A 22,329-nucleotide genomic window follows, 5' to 3' on the forward strand; every position below is an offset into this window, starting at 1 on the left:
AATTTGCCCGTTTTCTGAACGCTATAAAATGGGCAAAGAGCCTATGATTGCCAAAATTCGTATACTCTCCGATTCGTCATTAAAATGATTGTTAGTTAATAGCAGAAAGTTGAGAAATAAAACTTTGATTTGTTTGAAAAATAATGTAGAACAACAAACTTAAATTTCTATGGAAAAATGCAAATTTGGCCATTTTCTGAACGCCATAAAATGGTCAATAAGCCCAAGACTGCCAAAATTCGTATACTCTTCGATTCGCCATGAAAATCCTAGTTATTTAGTAACAAAAACACAAGAAAAAAATTTTTGAAAATTTTAGCCAATTTTTGAGAATTTTAAAAGGGGTTACATAATTAAAATTCTCGAAAACTGACAAAAATTTCATTTTTTAACATTTTAAATTTGTTATGCAGATTTATTAACCTCATCAAAACTAACACAGGACAGCTTTCCGATTTGAAATTAATGCATTTTTGGCTTAGTTATGGAATTTTTAAACTTTGATTTGTATAAAAAATAATATATGTATAAAAACACATGTAAATATCCATGAAAAAGTGCTAATTTGCCCGTTTTCTGAACGCTATAAAATGGGCAAAGAGCCTATGATTGCCGAAATTCGTATACTCTCCGATTCGTCATTAAAATGATTGTTAGTTAATAGCAGAAAGTTGAGAAATAAAACTTTGATTTGTTTGAAAAATAATGTAGAACAACAAACTTAAATTTCTATGGAAAAATGCAAATTTGGCCATTTTCTGAACGCCATAAAATGGTCAATAAGCCCAAGACTGCCAAAATTCGTATACTCTTCGATTCGCAATGAAAATCCTAGTTATTTAGTAACAAAAACACAAGAAAATTTTTTTTGAAAATTTTAGCCAATTTTTGAGAATTTTAAAAGGGGTTACATCATTAAAATTCTCGAAAATTGACAAAAATTTCATTTTTTAACATTTTAAATTTGGTATGCAGATTTATTAACCTCGTCAAAACTAACACAGGACAGCTTTCCGATTTGAAATTAATGCATTTTTGGCTTAGTTATGGAATTTTTAAACTTTGATTTGTATAAAAAATAATATATGTATAAAAACACATGTAAATATCCATGAAAAAGTGCTAATTTGCCCGTTTTCTGAACGCTATAAAATGGGCAAAGAGCCTATGATTGCCGAAATTCGTATACTCTCCGATTCGTCATTAAAATGATTGTTAGTTAATAGCAGAAAGTTGAGAAATAAAACTTTGATTTGTTTGAAAAATAATGTAGAACAACAAACTTAAATTTCTATGGAAAAATGCAAATTTGGCCATTTTCTGAACGCCATAAAATGGTCAAAAAGCCCAAGACTGCCAAAATTCGTATACTCTTCGATTCGCCATGAAAATCCTAGTTATTTAGTAACAAAAACACAAGAAAAAAAAATTTGAAAATTTTAGCCAATTTTTGAGAATTTTAAAAGGGGTTACATCATTAAAATTCTCGAAAATTGACAAAAATTTCATTTTTTAACATTTTAAATTTGGTATGCAGATTTATTAACCTCATCAAAACTAACACAGGACAGCTTTCCGATTTGAAATTAATGCATTTTTGGCTTAGTTATGGAATTTTTAAACTTTGATTTGTATAAAAAATAATATATGTATAAAAACACATGTAAATATCCATGAAAAAGTGCTAATTTGCCCGTTTTCTGAACGCTATAAAATGGGCAAAGAGCCTATGATTGCCGAAATTCGTATACTCTCCGATTCGTCATTAAAATGATTGTTAGTTAATAGCAGAAAGTTGAGAAATAAAACTTTGATTTGTTTGAAAAATAATGTAGAACAACAAACTTAAATTTCTATGGAAAAATGCAAATTTGGCCATTTTCTGAACGCCATAAAATGGTCAATAAGCCCAAGACTGCCAAAATTCGTATACTCTTCGATTCGCCATGAAAATCCTAGTTATTTAGTAACAAAAACACAAGAAAAATTTTTTTGAAAATTTTAGCCAATTTTTGAGAATTTTAAAAGGGGTTACATAATTAAAATTCTCGAAAACTGACAAAAATTTCATTTTTTAACATTTTAAATTTGTTATGCAGATTTATTAACCTCATCAAAACTAACACAGGACAGCTTTCCGATTTGAAATTAATGCATTTTTGGCTTAGTTATGGAATTTTTAAACTTTGATTTGTATAAAAAATAATATATGTATAAAAACACATGTAAATATCCATGAAAAAGTGCTAATTTGCCCGTTTTCTGAACGCTATAAAATGGGCAAAGAGCCTATGATTGCCGAAATTCGTATACTCTCCGATTCGTCATTAAAATGATTGTTAGTTAATAGCAGAAAGTTGAGAAATAAAACTTTGATTTGTTTGAAAAATAATGTAGAACAACAAACTTAAATTTCTATGGAAAAATGCAAATTTGGCCATTTTCTGAACGCCATAAAATGGTCAATAAGCCCAAGACTGCCAAAATTCGTATACTCTTCGATTCGCCATGAAAATCCTAGTTATTTAGTAACAAAAACACAAGAAAAAAATTTTTGAAAATTTTAGCCAATTTTTGAGAATTTTAAAAGGGGTTACATAATTAAAATTCTCGAAAACTGACAAAAATTTCATTTTTTAACATTTTAAATTTGTTATGCAGATTTATTAACCTCATCAAAACTAACACAGGACAGCTTTCCGATTTGAAATTAATGCATTTTTGGCTTAGTTATGGAATTTTTAAACTTTGATTTGTATAAAAAATAATATATGTATAAAAACACATGTAAATATCCATGAAAAAGTGCTAATTTGCCCGTTTTCTGAACGCTATAAAATGGGCAAAGAGCCTATGATTGCCGAAATTCGTATACTCTCCGATTCGTCATTAAAATGATTGTTAGTTAATAGCAGAAAGTTGAGAAATAAAACTTTGATTTGTTTGAAAAATAATGTAGAACAACAAACTTAAATTTCTATGGAAAAATGCAAATTTGGCCATTTTCTGAACGCCATAAAATGGTCAATAAGCCCAAGACTGCCAAAATTTGTATACTCTTCGATTCGCAATGAAAATCCTAGTTATTTAGTAACAAAAACACAAGAAATTTTTTTTTTTTAAATTTTAGCCAATTTTTGAGAATTTTAAAAGGGGTTACATCATTAAAATTCTCGAAAATTGACAAAAATTTCATTTTTTAACATTTTAAATTTGGTATGCAGATTTATTAACCTCGTCAAAACTAACACAGGACAGCTTTCCGATTTGAAATTAATGCATTTTTGGCTTAGTAATGGAATTTTTAAACTTTGATTTGTATAAAAAATAATATATGTATAAAAACGCATGTAAATATCCATGAAAAAGTGCTAATTTGCCCGTTTTCTGAACGCTATAAAATGGGCAAAGAGCCTATGATTGCCGAAATTCGTATACTCTCCGATTCGTCATTAAAATGATTGTTAGTTAATAGCAGAAAGTTGAGAAATAAAACTTTGATTTGTTTGAAAAATAATGTAGAACAACAAACTTAAATTTCTATGGAAAAATGCAAATTTGGCCATTTTCTGAACGCCATAAAATGGTCAAAAAGCCCAAGACTGCCAAAATTCGTATACTCTTCGATTCGCCATGAAAATCCTAGTTATTTAGTTACAAAAACACAAGAAAAAAAAATTTGAAAATTTTAGCCAATTTTTGAGAATTTTAAAAGGGGTTACATCATTAAAATTCTCGAAAATTGACAAAAATTTCATTTTTTAACATTTTAAATTTGGTATGCAGATTTATTAACCTCATCAAAACTAACACAGGACAGCTTTCCGATTTGAAATTAATGCATTTTTGGCTTAGTTATGGAATTTTTAAACTTTGATTTGTATAAAAAATAATATATGTATAAAAACACATGTAAATATCCATGAAAAAGTGCTAATTTGCCCGTTTTCTGAACGCTATAAAATGGGCAAAGAGCCTATGATTGCCGAAATTCGTATACTCTCCGATTCGTCATTAAAATGATTGTTAGTTAATAGCAGAAAGTTGAGAAATAAAACTTTGATTTGTTTGAAAAATAATGTAGAACAACAAACTTAAATTTCTATGGAAAAATGCAAATTTGGCCATTTTCTGAACGTCATAAAATGGTCAATAAGCCCAAGACTGCCAAAATTCGTATACTCTTCGATTCGCCATGAAAATCCTAGTTATTTAGTAACAAAAACACAAGAAAAATTTTTTTGAAAATTTTAGCCAATTTTTGAGAATTTTAAAAGGGGTTACATAATTAAAATTCTCGAAAACTGACAAAAATTTCATTTTTTAACATTTTAAATTTGTTATGCAGATTTATTAACCTCATCAAAACTAACACAGGACAGCTTTCCGATTTGAAATTAATGCATTTTTGGCTTAGTTATGGAATTTTTAAACTTTGATTTGTATAAAAAATAATATATGTATAAAAACACATGTAAATATCCATGAAAAAGTGCTAATTTGCCCGTTTTCTGAACGCTATAAAATGGGCAAAGAGCCTATGATTGCCGAAATTCGTATACTCTCCGATTCGTCATTAAAATGATTGTTAGTTAATAGCAGAAAGTTGAGAAATAAAACTTTGATTTGTTTGAAAAATAATGTAGAACAACAAACTTAAATTTCTATGGAAAAATGCAAATTTGGCCATTTTCTGAACGCCATAAAATGGTCAATAAGCCCAAGACTGCCAAAATTCGTATACTCTTCGATTCGCCATGAAAATCCTAGTTATTTAGTAACAAAAACACAAGAAAAATTTTTTTGAAAATTTTAGCCAATTTTTGAGAATTTTAAAAGGGGTTACATAATTAAAATTCTCGAAAACTGACAAAAATTTCATTTTTTAACATTTTAAATTTGTTATGCAGATTTATTAACCTCATCAAAACTAACACAGGACAGCTTTCCGATTTGAAATTAATGCATTTTTGGCTTAGTTATGGAATTTTTAAACTTTGATTTGTATAAAAAATAATATATGTATAAAAACACATGTAAATATCCATGAAAAAGTGCTAATTTGCCCGTTTTCTGAACGCTATAAAATGGGCAAAGAGCCTATGATTGCCGAAATTCGTATACTCTCCGATTCGTCATTAAAATGATTGTTAGTTAATAGCAGAAAGTTGAGAAATAAAACTTTGATTTGTTTGAAAAATAATGTAGAACAACAAACTTAAATTTCTATGGAAAAATGCAAATTTGGCCATTTTCTGAACGCCATAAAATGGTCAATAAGCCCAAGACTGCCAAAATTCGTATACTCTTCGATTCGCAATGAAAATCCTAGTTATTTAGTAACAAAAACACAGGAAAATTTTTTTTGAAAATTTTAGCCAATTTTTGAGAATTTTAAAAGGGGTTACATCATTAAAATTCTCGAAAATTGACAAAAATTTCATTTTTTAACATTTTAAATTTGGTATGCAGATTTATTAACCTTATCAAAACTAACACAGGACAGCTTTCCGATTTGAAATTAATGCATTTTTGGCTTAGTTATGGAATTTTTAAACTTTGATTTGTATAAAAAATAATATATGTATAAAAACACATGTAAATATCCATGAAAAAGTGCTAATTTGCCCGTTTTCTGAACGCTATAAAATGGGCAAAGAGCCTATGATTGCCGAAATTCGTATACTCTCCGATTCGTCATTAAAATGATTGTTAGTTAATAGCAGAAAGTTGAGAAATAAAACTTTGATTTGTTTGAAAAATAATGTAGAACAACAAACTTAAATTTCTATGGAAAAATGCAAATTTGGCCATTTTCTGAACGCCATAAAATGGTCAATAAGCCCAAGACTGCCAAAATTCGTATACTCTTCGATTCGCCATGAAAATCCTAGTTATTTAGTAACAAAAACACAAGAAAAAAATTTTTGAAAATTTTAGCCAATTTTTGAGAATTTTAAAAGGGGTTACATAATTAAAATTCTCGAAAACTGACAAAAATTTCATTTTTTAACATTTTAAATTTGTTATGCAGATTTATTAACCTCATCAAAACTAACACAGGACAGCTTTCCGATTTGAAATTAATGCATTTTTGGCTTAGTTATGGAATTTTTAAACTTTGATTTGTATAAAAAATAATATATGTATAAAAACACATGTAAATATCCATGAAAAAGTGCTAATTTGCCCGTTTTCTGAACGCTATAAAATGGGCAAAGAGCCTATGATTGCCGAAATTCGTATACTCTCCGATTCGTCATTAAAATGATTGTTAGTTAATAGCAGAAAGTTGAGAAATAAAACTTTGATTTGTTTGAAAAATAATGTAGAACAACAAACTTAAATTTCTATGGAAAAATGCAAATTTGGCCATTTTCTGAACGCCATAAAATGGTCAATAAGCCCAAGACTGCCAAAATTCGTATACTCTTCGATTCGCCATGAAAATCCTAGTTATTTAGTAACAAAAACACAAGAAAAAAATTTTTGAAAATTTTAGCCAATTTTTGAGAATTTTAAAAGGGGTTACATCATTAAAATTCTCGAAAATTGACAAAAATTTCATTTTTTAACATTTTAAATTTGGTATGCAGATTTATTAACCTCATCAAAACTAACACAGGACAGCTTTTCGATTTGAAATTAATGCATTTTTGGCTTAGTTATGGAATTTTTAAACTTTGATTTGTATAAAAAATAATATATGTATAAAAACACATGTAAATATCCATGAAAAAGTGCTAATTTGCCCGTTTTCTGAACGCTATAAAATGGGCAAAGAGCCTATGATTGCCGAAATTCGTATACTCTCCGATTCGTCATTAAAATGATTGTTAGTTAATAGCAGAAAGTTGAGAAATAAAACTTTGATTTGTTTGAAAAATAATGTAGAACAACAAACTTAAATTTCTATGGAAAAATGCAAATTTGGCCATTTTCTGAACGCCATAAAATGGTCAATAAGCCCAAGACTGCCAAAATTCGTATACTCTTCGATTCGCAATGAAAATCCTAGTTATTTAGTAACAAAAACAAAAGAAAAATTTTTTTGAAAATTTTAGCCAATTTTTGAGAATTTTAAAAGGGGTTACATCATTAAAATTCTCGAAAATTGACAAAAATTTCATTTTTTAACATTTTAAATTTGGTATGCAGATTTATTAACCTCATCAAAACTAACACAGGACAGCTTTCCGATTTGAAATTAATGCATTTTTGGCTTAGTTATGGAATTTTTAAACTTTGATTTGTATAAAAAATAATATATGTATAAAAACACATGTAAATATCCATGAAAAAGTGCTAATTTGCCCGTTTTCTGAACGCTATAAAATGGGCAAAGAGCCTATGATTGCCGAAATTCGTATACTCTCCGATTCGGCATTAAAATGATTGTTAGTTAATAGCAGAAAGTTGAGAAATAAAACTTTGATTTGTTTGAAAAATAATGTAGAACAACAAACTTAAATTTCTATGGAAAAATGCAAATTTGGCCATTTTCTGAACGCCATAAATTGGTCAATAAGCCCAAGACTGCCAAAATTCGTATACTCTTCGATTCGCCATGAAAATCCTAGTTATTTAGTAACAAAAACACAAGAAAAAATTTTTTGAAAAGTTTAGCCAATTTTTGAGAATTTTAAAAGGGGTTACATCATTAAAATTCTCGAAAATTGACAAAAATTTCATTTTTTAACATTTTAAATTTGGTATGCAGATTTATTAACCTCATCAAAACTAACACAGGACAGCTTTCAGATTTGAAATTAATGCATTTTTGGCTTAGTTATGGAATTTTTAAACTTTGATTTGTATAAAAAATAATATATGTATAAAAACACATGTAAATATCCATGAAAAAGTGCTAATTTGCCCGTTTTCTGAACGCTATAAAATGGGCAAAGAGCCTATGATTGCCAAAATTCGTATACTCTCCGATTCGTCATTAAAATGATTGTTAGTTAATAGCAGAAAGTTGAGAAATAAAACTTTGATTTGTTTGAAAAATAATGTAGAACAACAAACTTAAATTTCTATGGAAAAATGCAAATTTGGCCATTTTCTGAACGCCATAAATTGGTCAATAAGCCCAAGACTGCCAAAATTCGTATACTCTTCGATTCGCCATGAAAATCCTAGTTATTTAGTAACAAAAACACAAGAAAAAATTTTTTGAAAAGTTTAGCCAATTTTTGAGAATTTTAAAAGGGGTTACATCATTAAAATTCTCGAAAATTGACAAAAATTTCATTTTTTAACATTTTAAATTTGGTACGCAGATTTATTAACCTCATCAAAACTAACACAGGACAGCTTTCCGATTTGAAATTAATGCATTTTTGTCCGAGTTATGATCGATTTTGTTTTCAATCTCATGATCAAATTGCGAACTTTAATGGCTTACGAAGTTAACTTCCTTTGTCTTTAAATTAGAAGATTTATAGGACGAGTTAAAACTGTTTATATTATTTTATTATTATACAAAGGCATCTCAAAAGAATATATTTATTTATAAACTAATAATGTTTTTGTAAAAGGTGCCACAGAAATCCTCTTATGTGTTCCTTAAAGTATCTTTAATTATACATTTTCTCCGTAAAATCCATGAAATTAAGCAACGCCATCAGAAAAGTGGCTAGAACCAGAGAGAGAGAGGGAGAGATAGAAAAGTTTACTCGGTTCGGTGTCCCTGTAATGCGACACTTGAACAGTTTTCCGAGCCACCAGGTCCTCCTCCTCCTCCTCCTGGTAGGGTGGCATATGTAGGTACTGAGCCTAGATGGTTGGATTGTGTTCGTTCGAATTTCCTCTGCTAATATCTGATTGATGTCCGCGAGTTGTGTGACGGGCAAAAATTGCGCATACGCTTCGTTGCATATGCGGTAATTTGCATAGCCTGGCGACAAGGTGGATTGGCAGCCAGGTGAATGGGTGACCGCTGCCTCCATCATGCGATGGAGGAGCAGTGAGCAGGAGCAGGAGCAGGAGCAGGTGATGGAGCCACAGCCAGGACCAGAACAAGAGCAGTCACTCCATGGCCAGCAGGTTGAATGCAAATGGCGAAGGCCTGAAACTTGAATTTCGGACATGGTCCACTCAGGCATGCGAAACGAGGGGCGCAGCTGGGCGGGATTGGGCTCTACCTACACCCTACACCTGCCACCTGCCACCTGCCGCTACACTCGCTGTTCCTTTGAGGCACCTCCGCATGGCGCAAATTGCACGCCCAACGAATTTATCGATTCTTGTTACTCGTTTTCGGGTTGCCCGCTTCGAAATTGCTTTCAGATATGACAGCCACACCCCCGAGTCCGCCCCTTTCAGGTCGCTGGAGCTGGAGAGAACTCCTGGATAGTCCTGCCTGCCTTGCTCCTGCTGCACCTACTGCACCAGCTCCTGCTACTCCAGCTCCAGCTGCACACGCATTCAATGCCGAATGGAATTTGCAACGACATCGAGGACAACGATGTTATGAGGCTGGCACGGCATGTATTTGGAAAACCATTTCGCTGGCTGCCTGGCTGCCAGGTCCTTTGTGAACCTTAAAGCTGCCTGCTCTCAACTGGAAACTGGCATTGGAAGTGGTTTTTCCGGATGGCACTCGCAGGAGGTGGTAGCAAGAGCTACATACTACATACTAGATGTGTTCGTTTCCAGAGTTGCAAATATTTTGGATTTTTGTGAAAATCAACAATTCAACAAAAATAGAGAAAAACTTGTTGTGGTTCTATGGGTAAATATTATCACCTCACTCGCATTTTGCTTCTCCTTTTTTTTTTGTTGGGTTTTTATTTATTTACTGGCTTTCGCCAACCAAGTGGAAGCTGCCAGGCTGTGCTTCAAGGAGAAAAAAGATTTTATTAAATGAGGGAAAAATGCATTGAAGAATGCAGTTGCAGCACTGCTGCATCATCATCATCCCTATCACCCTTAGTAGAGCATCATGATAGCGTCGTCTGCTGCATAAGCTCATGGTTTAGAGCGTTTTGCTGTCGTTTATGAAAGTGGGCTGAGTGCTGGCTAGGATCTGGGACGTACTAAACATGGAAATGGAAATGGAAATGGGAATGGGAGTGGCAATGTGCATGTGCATGTGCTGGCTGCTCTGGTGCATGTGTATTTACCAAACTAAACCGAAATAATGCCCGAAACTGCAGTACTAACATCGATGTCGACGACTAGAACAATAAAATGCCGACGACTGCGAATGCGAATGAGTTTGGGACCCATACTCCCATACCCTTAACCATATATACCACCTACCCAGAGGGTCGACGGTCCACAGCCCACAGGCCCAATCTCCCCCCAAATAAAACCAAACAAAGCTCCTCCTCCGATGCCTCCGATGACGATGATGCCAACGTTGACGTGGCTGGCCGTATTTGCCAGTTTGCCCAACTCAGCCCGTGGGCGCTCCGAGGCAAGTGCATCGGGATGGGAGATGGTGTTGGTTGGTTGAGGGGGTAAACTAGAGTAGTTCGAGTCCTCCACCCGCTGCTGTTGTTTGCCATCAAATGCCTGTTTGTTTGCCTGGGTTTTGTGTACTTCAACATGGTCCCAGAGACCCTAGATCCCAACAACACTATCCCAGAGTTCCTAGTTTCTAGTTCCGACTCAGATGCCACACCCAGCAGCAAACCCACCCACGCAGGACACACACACACACGCACACACTCTGGGCCAGATACAGAGAAAGATGCATTGAGCGGCGATTTGCTGGCATCAGCGATATTTGCCGAATTTAATCAGCGCACTGACACGAGAGCACCGCAAGACTCGACTCCCGTTTCCATCCGCTCCGGTGCCATGGAGCCACCACGTTGCCATATATACCATGGTGAACTTGTTTTTGTTTTTTTTTTATTATTTTCCCGCTGGGCATTAAAGCGCCGAGGAATTTGCATAGTCCATCAAACGGAATGGGTGCAGCTGTAAGCCTCCGAGAGTGAGTAAAAATCCAAAAACTGCAAGGGCATATAACTTGAACTTTATACTATATAAGCTATGCCAATGAATAGCATTCACTCTTGGATTATAATCGAAAATGTTTGAGGTTCATGTTGGGAATTATTCAAAATAAATATTTATTTGAACCTTTCCACAGAAACATAGTTTAGAAATCAAATGCTGCACTTGTTTTCTGCCGAAAATCTATCTGTGTCAGGTCCTGGATTTATGTATCTTGAATCAATCAGAATAGACCTCGAGCTATTCTAATCCGAATGCAGGTTTTACTAAAAAGGATATACCAAAACCTTTGAAAATATTTAAGAACCTAAGCTAACTTCGGGCCGCCGGGATGTTTAAATTGATCATAACTAAGTCAAAATATCATACAATTTCAATATTTTATTATACATGATTTTAATTCCAAATCGAAACGTACATAATATGCCCTCAAGAACACCAGAAATACTTGCATTCTTTAAATCTATATTTATTGATATTTTTATGCCTTTGCAAAGGCTATTATCAATTTAGTCAGCCAAGGACTCATTTCCAACCCTATAAACCATATATATTCTTGTAAATTAATTCATAAATTTATACATATTACTTCCAGTTCAACTATCCTAACCTTAGATTGTTATGATAGTTGGGCTTCCTCGTCCCTCCAGCATTGTACAAAAATATATACCCAAATTTTCGATAATCATCACTTAACTGGTTACATCTAATTATAATTATCATATTAATAAGCCCCTTCGTATGTCCATAAGCCCCCTGCAATCAAAATCCTTGCACAAAATCGAGTTCATTCCACACAGAGAACCTGGGAAACTGGAAATCTCATATCCATTGATTTATACCTCATTTATTAGCAGGAATCAAAAACAGAGGCAGGGCTAGGACCATGGATAGTAGGGACTGCCGCTGAAGGGGCTTATTCATTTCAGTTAATTTGGTCAAATGCAAATGTAATTTTGTAAAGTCAATTAAGTGAGCCTCGGACTGAAAGCCCTGACCTCACTCCCCCTCGGACAACCCCTTGACAGCCACAGAATGCAAATCATAACTTCCAATAAATAAATGTTGAATAAATTATGCACAGAAACAATGCTATGGCCCTGGTCGTTGCTGCTGCTGCTGCTGCTGCTGTGGCATTTGTCACATTTTGCATTTTGGTTCATTGCAACAAAATTGGTTTTCTCGCTTGGGTAAATTAAAATGTCACCGATTCGGAGAAAGGCCAAAATGCAAGCACCACCAACTGCCCGCACCGCCCAACCACAAGTGGTCACGCCCCCCCTCCACCCTTAGCCCGCAGCCCATTATTGTACACATAAACACATGTTTCCATCCACATTCATACCATCATCGTCATACTGGCACTCGCACACCCCTTTATTATGGTAAATTCGTATGGGCTCATTCCGAATTTATACCATTACTCCTGCTGACCCTTTAGCTCCTCCACTGCGTCCTCCATATGTAGCAGTGGAGCGGAGCGGAGTGAAGTGGGGGTACCGAAACCACCGAACATTCCTTGCCACAGAGAAATGTCGCCGGTCGCATGCGATTATTCCACCACAACTAATTACAGTGGCAAACGGAACACACACAGTCAGGCAGGCAGGATCCCCTCCTATTCACTTCCCAAATATATGTATATATATACTTATATATCCTGCTGTGCACCGGTGACGGCGATCCTGCGGCCAGGACATGTTTAGGTCAGCCACAGCACATTCACATGGCGAAGTGCACTCGCCCTGGCCATGAATAATTTATTTAATAAATACATTCACAATTAAATCAAATGCGAAAATTTGTGGCTCCCTACGTTTTGCCTTTTATTCCGGCCATTTTCCAAAATAGATGGCAGCCAGGATGTGAGAGGCGATGGAGTAACGAGAAATGGGAATAATGAGCCTGATGGGAGAACACACACATAGCCAAGTGGCCATAATATATTTTGTGATGGTGTAAAAAGATTCGAGTTTTTCAGGAAACTTGATTCGATTATTTGTTGACTTTTCTTTTAAGCTGATTATGTTTTGATTTAAACTTTTAATGAAATATTATTAAGTTTGTTAACAGGATATTTATTAAATTTAACAACCTTATTAGTAAATTGAATCATTTTAATTTGAAAGGGTTGCAAAAAGAACGATTAAGATATCCTTAAGTTTTTATTACGATTGATAAAAAAGAACACAAAATTGTATATTTTCCACAGTAGCTAAGGATTTAAATAGAGATACAACATCACAGAAAGTGGATTTAGTAATTAAAGACACCTTGATGTATCGGTAAAATAAGGTTTAACTAGTCTATTAATCGATAAAGCTTGAGAAAATAAAGATAGATCCATTATCCTTAGTTGTAGGTTATTTTTTAACCTTAAACAATATCTCAGAATAGCACAAGGATAACATTTAACTCACCAAGTTATCTGTGGTTAAAGTTTATACAAATTTCCAGTGTAATTCTCAAGTTTAGCAATTTGAAATCGAAGTAACTACTGTTGCTCCTGGCTATCCTTTGGAAAATCTGAATCTTCGGGCTTAATTTACTTTTGCAATTTGCTCACGAGCTTCAGGAGGCGGCGGCCGCTTTGGACAACGTGTGGTGCACAAATGAATTATAAATTAAGTTTGATTCCATTTCAGCCACCCAGCGTCCTTTCAGTGCCATGCTGTGCATGTCCTGTGGCTACTGCTGGTGCAGTGCAGCAGTGCAGCAGCCAAGGAGGCCGTCAACTGCTCCTGCGGTTTCATATGCAATTATTTGCCGTTGGTCCCGGTACCGACCGACCAATGTCGACAGCTCCTGGAACCTGGACCAGGGGACACGGCCCTTGTGTCCCGGGGCCACAATGAGAAGCGGATGGGCCATCCGGCTGCCTCCGGCTCCCAGTCAAGGCGGAGAAGTGACCGGATGTCGGAGGAAGGGGTAAGGGAACCGGATCCGGAGTGCCTGCTAGTTTAGTTAGTTGGCAGCAGCAGGAGTAGCTGCTGCTCATGCATTAATTATTGCTGGTCTGTTGCGGTCAGAGTTTCCCAGTGGAGCCGCAGCCGCAACAGCCTAGCATGGACACCATGGCTACTACTCGGGCAAAGGAGCCGGGCTTGGGCACAGGGATATATGGGTGCAACATATATGCATATGGAGAGAGCAGGAGTTGCCCCAAAACGAGAAGCGTTGTAAATGGCTGCGGTCACGCCTCCATTAAACCGACCAAAACGACGTCCATCTAGGCGAGCGTGTAATATGATTTGGTCCGAACTCGATATTTTGGATGGAGGGGTGTTCCAACCAAACAGTGTTATTAAGCAAACAAAAGCAACAATAAATATGCATATTAATTCCATGCATCATCGGGCAGTTGCAGTTCCTGTTTGAACAGCAGCGAACAGCATCCAGGACACAATCTGGCATTCTGCTGACTCTAACGTGACTCTCTCTCTCTACATATATAGTAAAGAATTGAATTTCATTTTGTAAATGGACAGCAGGTGCATAATGAGAACCTAGATGACTGAAAATTAAATGAACTTTGCCTCCCTTAGGTCACCTTATATGAAATTCCAACGACTCCATCAAAGTATGATCTAAAGAAGATTCCAGGAAATTTGAGTAATTACAAGTTAAATGTATCAATGCTTGAATTTGTTAAGATAATTTACCCGGAAAACTAACAATTACGTTTTAGTTATTCTATAGAAAACTTCTCCTAGGCAACCGGTAAATTGTAAACCGTTTTAAGTTACAATTTCTATCAAAAAACCATCTAAATTGATTATTAATTATTACTTGTTAAATTCTGGCAGTTTATTTCATCCTTTTTGGATTATATTTCCGAGATTATGGTACAATTAAGGTTATCTTTACGCCTTCTACATTGTTATCTGAATTAATATCTTAAAATTAAACACAGATTGAAGGTGTAACCCCATCTTTTTCTCTGTGTAACCGGTTCAGAGCTCATTTTAATTAATTGGAAAAGCAAAAGCATTTCAGCAATTTTGTCTACAAGACAGCAAATATCGCCTCACAGCATTCCGGCACGCACAGAGACCGACAGGAAAGGGGGGAGGGACGTTGGATGCCAGGACATGGAGGTAAATAGCCCAGAAGACGGGGAACGGAGAACGGAGGGCACCGGCCCCGGCACCGGAACCGGAACCGGCGTAGGATGCAGGCCATGGCAACGGCAACGGAACAGGAGCGGGAATCCTGCTCCTGCAGCGGACAAGAAAAATGTTTGCAAACTTTTCGGTTCGCATTCGTACACAATTTAAATAGTTTGCAGTCACATTCCGGGCCGAAAGCACACACTGCTCTTCCTTATGCGGACAATAAACAAGTGCCAGGAATCACGAACACAAAGGAGAATGCCAACGGCAGGAGCCACTTCCACACTACCCACTTTCCTGACACTGCGAGAAATTGTCCTGGTCCTTTGGGCTGCCTCGAGGATCCGGCACAATGTCTGAAGGCATGACCAGAATGAAGGAATTCCACACTGAAAATTCCCAGCACGCGCGCAAGAAATGCACAACTTCATAGCATTCCAAGTGCAGAACGCATTGGAGGCGGTCATAAATGGAATTTCATCCACACTCTGCGGATGGCAAGCGAAATGAGATTCGTGCAGGAGAAGGTGAAGGGATCCAGGTGATCATTTGGTTTCTCTACTCCGAATGAGGGATTATCTATATGCCCGTCGGGATCCTGCTAGACGCCAAAGAATACAGAGTCCTTGAGAAGCATTTCCAATTAAATCCCTAAAATCGTTCTGCAAAAAAGAGGAACTTCAGGAGGACAGACGATGCTCAAGTGCTAGAAATGGCAGCCATATGCCGAGGAGATGGCCAAGACAAGGGGGGGCCACAGGAAATGAATAAGGATGCATCTACATATGTCGACAGGCAAGTGTGTGTGTGTGTGCGTGTCTCTGCTGCAGAAAGGACATGCCTCAAATGCTCCTGCTGCTCACAAGAGCCAAGACACTTGACTGCTAGTGTGAGTGATACACATATCCTTGTGCAGTGGAGAATCAACTCATTCGAGTTGAGCCGCCGTAACACACACAAACACACACCAGTCACAAGGGGACTGACAAGTCCTTCTCAGCGGGTGTGTCCTACGAGTATCTTGTAGCTCAAAGGCACAAGTGTTCGGGGAACCGGTGCACAGACCCCAATTAGTCCTTTAGCAGCCTGCGGCTCGGATAATACTTACAGTAGAAGGAGACATTTGGTCAACGCTACAGCTAACTAATCGTAGTTCAAAATGGAACTGCTCGAGTAACTCACCTGAAAGAAACAAAAAGTAGAAAAAGAATTAGAATTTTAATCAAGAAAGGTGGTATTATAAATACTTGTAGATGTCGCGATATAAAAACACAAAGACACATAGGAATCAGTTACTTTTCTAAACTCATGTCACAAATATAACATTCCGAAAACATAATATTCTACTTGAGTTAACTCCCCCTGTTTGCGAAATCTGTGAAAAGCATCTGATGGATTAGCATCATCATCATCATAAAAGGGAATTCACTCTGATTAAGTCCCGCAACTAATTCCGCAAAGTCCTGGCAACTGTTTCACAGGATTTCCGACGACTTGAATTGGTTTCCCTTTTTATGGGCACACTCTTCGTGCTTTCCCATCACAACCGAGAATCTTTTGTGATGCATTGAAATGCCTAATTTTGGTCGTAAGCGATATGAGAGAATAGGGTTGCAGGGATGCAGGGTTCCAGGACCCCGTCATCCATCCCAAAACAATCCATGCAATCCCATTCAGACCAGCAAAGGCGACAACTGACGACGAGCACTTTGTTAATCCCGTATTTATGCGCAATTACGTATTTTTCGCATTAGTCAGCCAAGCAGTCAGCTTTCGGGCAAGGACGAGACGAAGGATGGTGGAAGGATTTAGGGATTGAGTCTGGGTCTGAGTCCCGGTCTCGGTCTCGGTCTACGTAGCAGTCTCCCAGTCTAAGGGATGTTGTCCGTTTTGTTGCCTTTGTGGGTTGTTGTCCTTTATGGGCCAACCCCCCGCATTTTGCGCGCCCCGCCCTTTTGCACCCTTGCCCTCGCAGTTGATCCTTTTATTTCGCATTTTCCCTTTTTCCACACTCTGTTTTGTATTGCTGCCATAGAGCAGCAACCATGTTGTGGCCGCCTTTTCTTGGCTTAGCTGTCGTCCGCTTTTGTTGCTCCTTGCTCCCGGCTCCTGGCTTCTGTCCTCGGTCCTCGCCTATTCATTCTCCCGAGATTCCCCTACCTACCCTACCCTACAAATGCTCCTCCTCCTTTGCTCGATTCCCTTTATCTTTCCAAGGGAAAGGCGTTGCTCGGTCTCGCCTCCGCCAGCTGTCGCTGTGCCGCATATCCTTCTGCCTGTCTGACCCCCCGTTGCCCTCACGTCCTTTTGGCCCTCTGCTGCGTTGCTACCTCTCCTTTATCCGCCGTCCGACGTCTTGAGTCATTTACTTTTTACTGCCGCATAATATTGTCCCGATTAGCACAAACACAACGTTTTACCACAAAATCATCATCATTAGTGACGCTAACGCAAATGCTCCGGCTCAGTCACAGGATCTGGCCCTTGGTGCCTTGTTTTTTCGGCACACTGGAGCACAGGTTGATGGTAACTGAGGGTATTTTTTGAAAAGGTATTTATTTCTAAGGAAATCTAGGTGGTAATGTTCACTAATTAACACAATTGGTTAAGGATGTTACGCTTGAAATGGTATAAGAAATTAGGAATATAATAATCAGGTGCATTACGTAGTTAATAATTGTATATCTTTTATGGTTAACTGGTACATAAATGAATACAAATTATGAATTTATTTATTTTCTGAAAGAGATTTTAGGAGTCTGATCTAGATCAGCAAAAGATAATATAATTATATTCTATAATTTCTTCATTGCTTAAAAATGTCTGGAGTTCATCATAAAGTATTTTAATATATTCCAAGCACGTTCTCTGATAATATCAACAAAACTTGGTCACATTTTATATTTCCGACCAAATATAAGGACATTTGAAACCACTGTGCAGAGAGGCAACAAAGCAGAAACACGGCACGAATAGCCAAGGACGTCGGGGGCGACGAGCGGTTAAGGCGGATCTGTGGTGGGGTGGGGGGAAGGTGGTCGGAGGCAGCCGTAAAATAAGCAGCAGGCAGAATGGCTGGCAAGGCGTCTATTATGCGAAGGCATCATTTAAGGGGATTATTTTATTTGGGCTCTAAACAATAAAGTGGGTTTATTAAAGGCACGCTCCCCATGCCCGCATGCCCGCAGAATCTCCTTCTATCAGTGTGTGTGTGCTAGAGAGAGAGGGAGAGAGAGAGCAAAGGGAGGGAGAGGGAGGTGCAAAAGGACGAAGAAGGATGTCTGTGCACAAAAGATGTTGCGCTATAAAAGTGCAAAAATGTGTTTTTCGCTCTTCAGAGTGCTCCTCCCCTCCACAGACCCAGCTCCACCTCCTGGCTGGCTGAAATCCTGGCTCCTGCATGCCACCCACTCAACCCCACAACCCCGGAGTCCTTCGTCCCGAATGCTCCTTCATTATTTCCGCTGCTGTTTGTACAGTTGCGCGAAGCAAGCGACGCCTTGCAGCCAAGTGCGCCTTGGCTTTATCCCTTTCTCTTAGCCAGGTTTTTTTTTATATATATATTTTCCTTTTTGTATTCGTTGTGGCCCGAGGAGCCATTTTGTGTGTGGCATGGATTTTAAATTAAGTTTTAATATTCATACTGAGACGGAGCCTCCCATTTTTTTCTCCCCAGCAGAGGAACAAACACTGCAGGACCGCAAACAGCTTCAATTATACACGAGTTTGAGCAGTCAGCAAAGAGCGGTGAGCGGTGAGCTACTGCTCAACACATTAGCCAAGGCTTAGCCGCAGGATGAGCAGGACCAAAAGCGAGCCAAAGATGAAATGAAGAAGACACAAGATACAGCTGAGATGAGCTCAGCTTGTGAAAATCGCATTATACGAAGAAAAGCTGATTAGGTGAATGCAAACTGCCGGGAAATCTAATTGTTTTCGAGTCCTTTTCAACAGAAAATAATTTCTGCGAATGCTAGTGACTAGAAGCTAAGAGTTTATGGAGCATGTCTTTGATTTGGGTTTGAAATAATTAAAGGAATAGGTAATGCTAAACTAGAATTTTCATTTAGATTGATTTCTTAATCAAGTAAAAAGGTTTGAAGTCAATAATATACTCCAGTGATGAAAGCTTGAAAGGGTTTGAGCGAAGCACTATATAAGGTCTCAAAGTTAAGATCCAAATTGTTTCTTCCTAAACAACTTAAACAAGTAACCTTAAAATTGAAATATAACACCCCAAGTTTTCTTGCTAATTTCAATGTGTAATTAATACCTAGAGAATTTATTCGTGCGTGTCTGTTTTTCATTCCTATGAGCCCCTCACAAATTAGATTAGATTGCTTTTAACCAAAAGAGGAAAGGGGAAATAATAGCAGACTATTGAAAAGTCCTTGGCAGGCAGGCAACTTCCTTTAACACCAGTGTAACAACCGAAAAGTTCCAAAAGAAGATAGTGAAGTGAGGCGAAGAAAACTTTGTGGCGACATATTCCTGGCAGGATGAATGTGGCCTTTTTCCAGCTTACACCACCACCGAGCGAGGAGACGGAGAAAGAGCTCCACAGAGAGAGAGAGAGGGCAGAAAGGTTAAGCGAAACGAACTCGCACTGATGGGCGGCCGACATGGGTTAAGGGGCCAAAGGGTAACGGGTCAATGGGGGCGTGCCTGCAGGCCACAAAATGAAAAGTTTCTCGAAAAACTTTCCAGCTCAGAGACAGAGAGAGGGAGAGAGAGAGAGACACGAAAAGAGGAAATCTCGAAAAGCAAACAAACGATTTTTGGAAAATACTTTTGCCGTATTAAAATTTGTGCTTCGTGTCATCCTTTTTTGTCCCCACACATGTACATATATCCCTAATATGCAAGGATGTGCGTGTGTGTGTGTTTGTGGTGTGGTTATACTCCTTGAACACAAACACGTCCTGTGGCTGCCCTGGGTGGGCGTGTCCGTATGCGGCTGGCTTTTTAGTGTCAAAAGCTGTCGCCCGCCCATGTCTCCGTGGCACCGCACAAGTTGCCCCCAAGGCAACCGAGGAGTTATAGGGGAGGCTGTGCCCCGAAAAAGGTGCAGATGTCGTCCTAAATGCTGCCAAACGACAACAGCATGTTAATGACTCTGACCCCTTGCACAAGAGCAGAAAGCAGAAGCAGGAGCAGGAGCAGGAGCAGGAGCAGGAGCAGGAGGTAGATCCTTTGGGTGCGTCTGGTCACTTCATGTCTTGTCTTGTCTGAGCTGCTTAAGTAATTGGCATACAAATTTACTCACTCGCACCCAGGTCTCCCAGTCCTTGGTCCCTGCACCAATTTTCCCCCGAGGTGTCTCGTTAATGTCTTTCCTTCGTTGGATTGCCTTGTCATTTAGCTGCTCCTGCCGGAGTTTGTACATTAATTTCCAATCCCCCGAAAATCCATGTTTGCAACACTCAAGCGCACAGCTGCCTGGTCTGACATTTTAATTGAATGTCTGTGCGTGTGAGAGCAAGAGATACTTGTACTTTTACGTTGTTGTGCGGGTTCCCAGATACAGAGATACCCCGAGATACAAATTGCTCGAGTGTTTGGGTAATGCCTCCTCAAGTGCGAAGAGTTTATTGTAATCGCTACTTAGTCTAGGGCACTCCCTTAATTTAGACATATCCAGGCGTTTGTAATAAGCCCACCAAGACGAAACCCAAATTGTTTGTTATTTTAATTTTATTGTCTGACATCGCCGCAAACATTTCATTTCATTTCAATTCGTTTCATTTCCTTCGAGGGAGCTCTCTTTCAGCACCGAAATTCACACATGTTCCGGCAACTGTTTACACAAATTATTATCATTCCGATGCGATTTTCAATGCGTTTATTGCCGTTGCTGAGCCAATATTGATTTTGGCCCGAACAAGACACAACACAGACGCGCCAAAGGACAGCGGCCAGTGGCCAGCAGCTGTGTGTGTGCGAGTGTGTGTAACCAACAATTCATTTCAACGATTGACATTTAACCAACAAGTCAATTGTATATTATTTTTGGGAATTAATAATGCGTTTGACAACGTTTATTTGTTTGCCTCTAATTCAATTTGCCACAAAAATAACACAAAAATATATGCAAAATTAATTTTGTTTCTAGCCCGATCCGGCATTGGCCATCTCTCATTCGGCTTATTTACACGGGACAGACAGACAGACAGACAAATGAATTACACAATTCCCCAAGTGGGCGTTGTAAGTGCAAAGTGTGGGATATTTTGTGAATTTTGGAAAATCAACTGCGTGCAGCTTATTTAAAGTTTAATTGACTCTGTTAAGGCTAAGATAATAATTAAATGAATATTTATGCAAATGCATATATGCATTCGAGAGCAATTGCATGAATAATTAACAGTAGAATGCGCCTCGATTATGCCACTTGCCCTGCTTTTCCTCAGATTTTCTTTACACCATCACCTCCTCTCTCCTCCCATTGTTTTTCTGAAAATCTGAAAACGTGCTGCTGCTGCGAGTTCTCGTTTCTCGGTGTGTGGGATTTGTTTTTCGTGAAAGACAATTTACAAGGTGATAATTTTTCCACAGCAGCGCTAAAACAACATCGAGGATCGTTGGAAAAATAAACAGAGGCAGCGGCAGCGGCAATGATCTGCTGCAACAGCTGCCGTGGCAGCCAAAACAAATAACTTTGATCTGACATTTCCACCATCAGCTGTGCGTGTCAGCAAATTAATCAATTCCGATCGCCTCGTGTTTATGTTTATGTTTTCCCGGCCCTAAGTGACGCGATCCCATTTCGATTTTCATTTTCCATTTCCACATCCATTTCCTCTTTCTCCCCGAGGTGGTAGTTAAACCCCTAAAAAGATCTCGCTCTGTGTTTGTGTGTGCCCCGGGGGAATGTGTGTTGTTGTGCGTGTTGACATTTAATTGTCGGCCTAGAGCCTCGATGTCAAAATAAATAGATGAAAATTAAACGAACTTATTGGTGGGCCTCTGTCAGTGTTTTTATGGTATTTTCATATGGGTGGGAAGAAGATGGGGCCATTGAGATATTTTGGGAAACACGCACTATTCGAACAGCAGAGGCAATTAATGCCAAAGCGTTTTTAGCGCTGAAATTGAAAGTTTATTGCTGTTCAAGGTGGCAAGGGGGGTTAATAATTTTGGGGGTTGAAAGCCCCGCCGAAAGGAATTTATTAGTTTGACAACAGTTTTAGTTCCGAATCGCTGAAAGTTCTTTATTACTCACATGGATTACGAGTATTTGGAAGAT

General features: G+C 37.9%; 1 protein-coding gene across 7 annotated transcripts in view; it reads right to left on the minus strand.

The window, feature by feature from the left end:
• Positions 1 to 22,329, minus strand: part of px (MAP7 domain-containing protein plexus) — a 102,882-nt gene that overhangs the window by 20,030 nt on the left and 60,523 nt on the right. The gene's annotated exons all lie outside the window — the stretch shown is intronic.

The sequence above is a fragment of the Drosophila serrata genome, unplaced genomic scaffold (genome assembly GCF_035046125.1).
Source record: "Drosophila serrata isolate PLE 108 unplaced genomic scaffold, ASM3504612v1 contig_184, whole genome shotgun sequence".
Lineage (NCBI taxonomy): Eukaryota > Metazoa > Arthropoda > Insecta > Diptera > Drosophilidae > Drosophila > Drosophila serrata.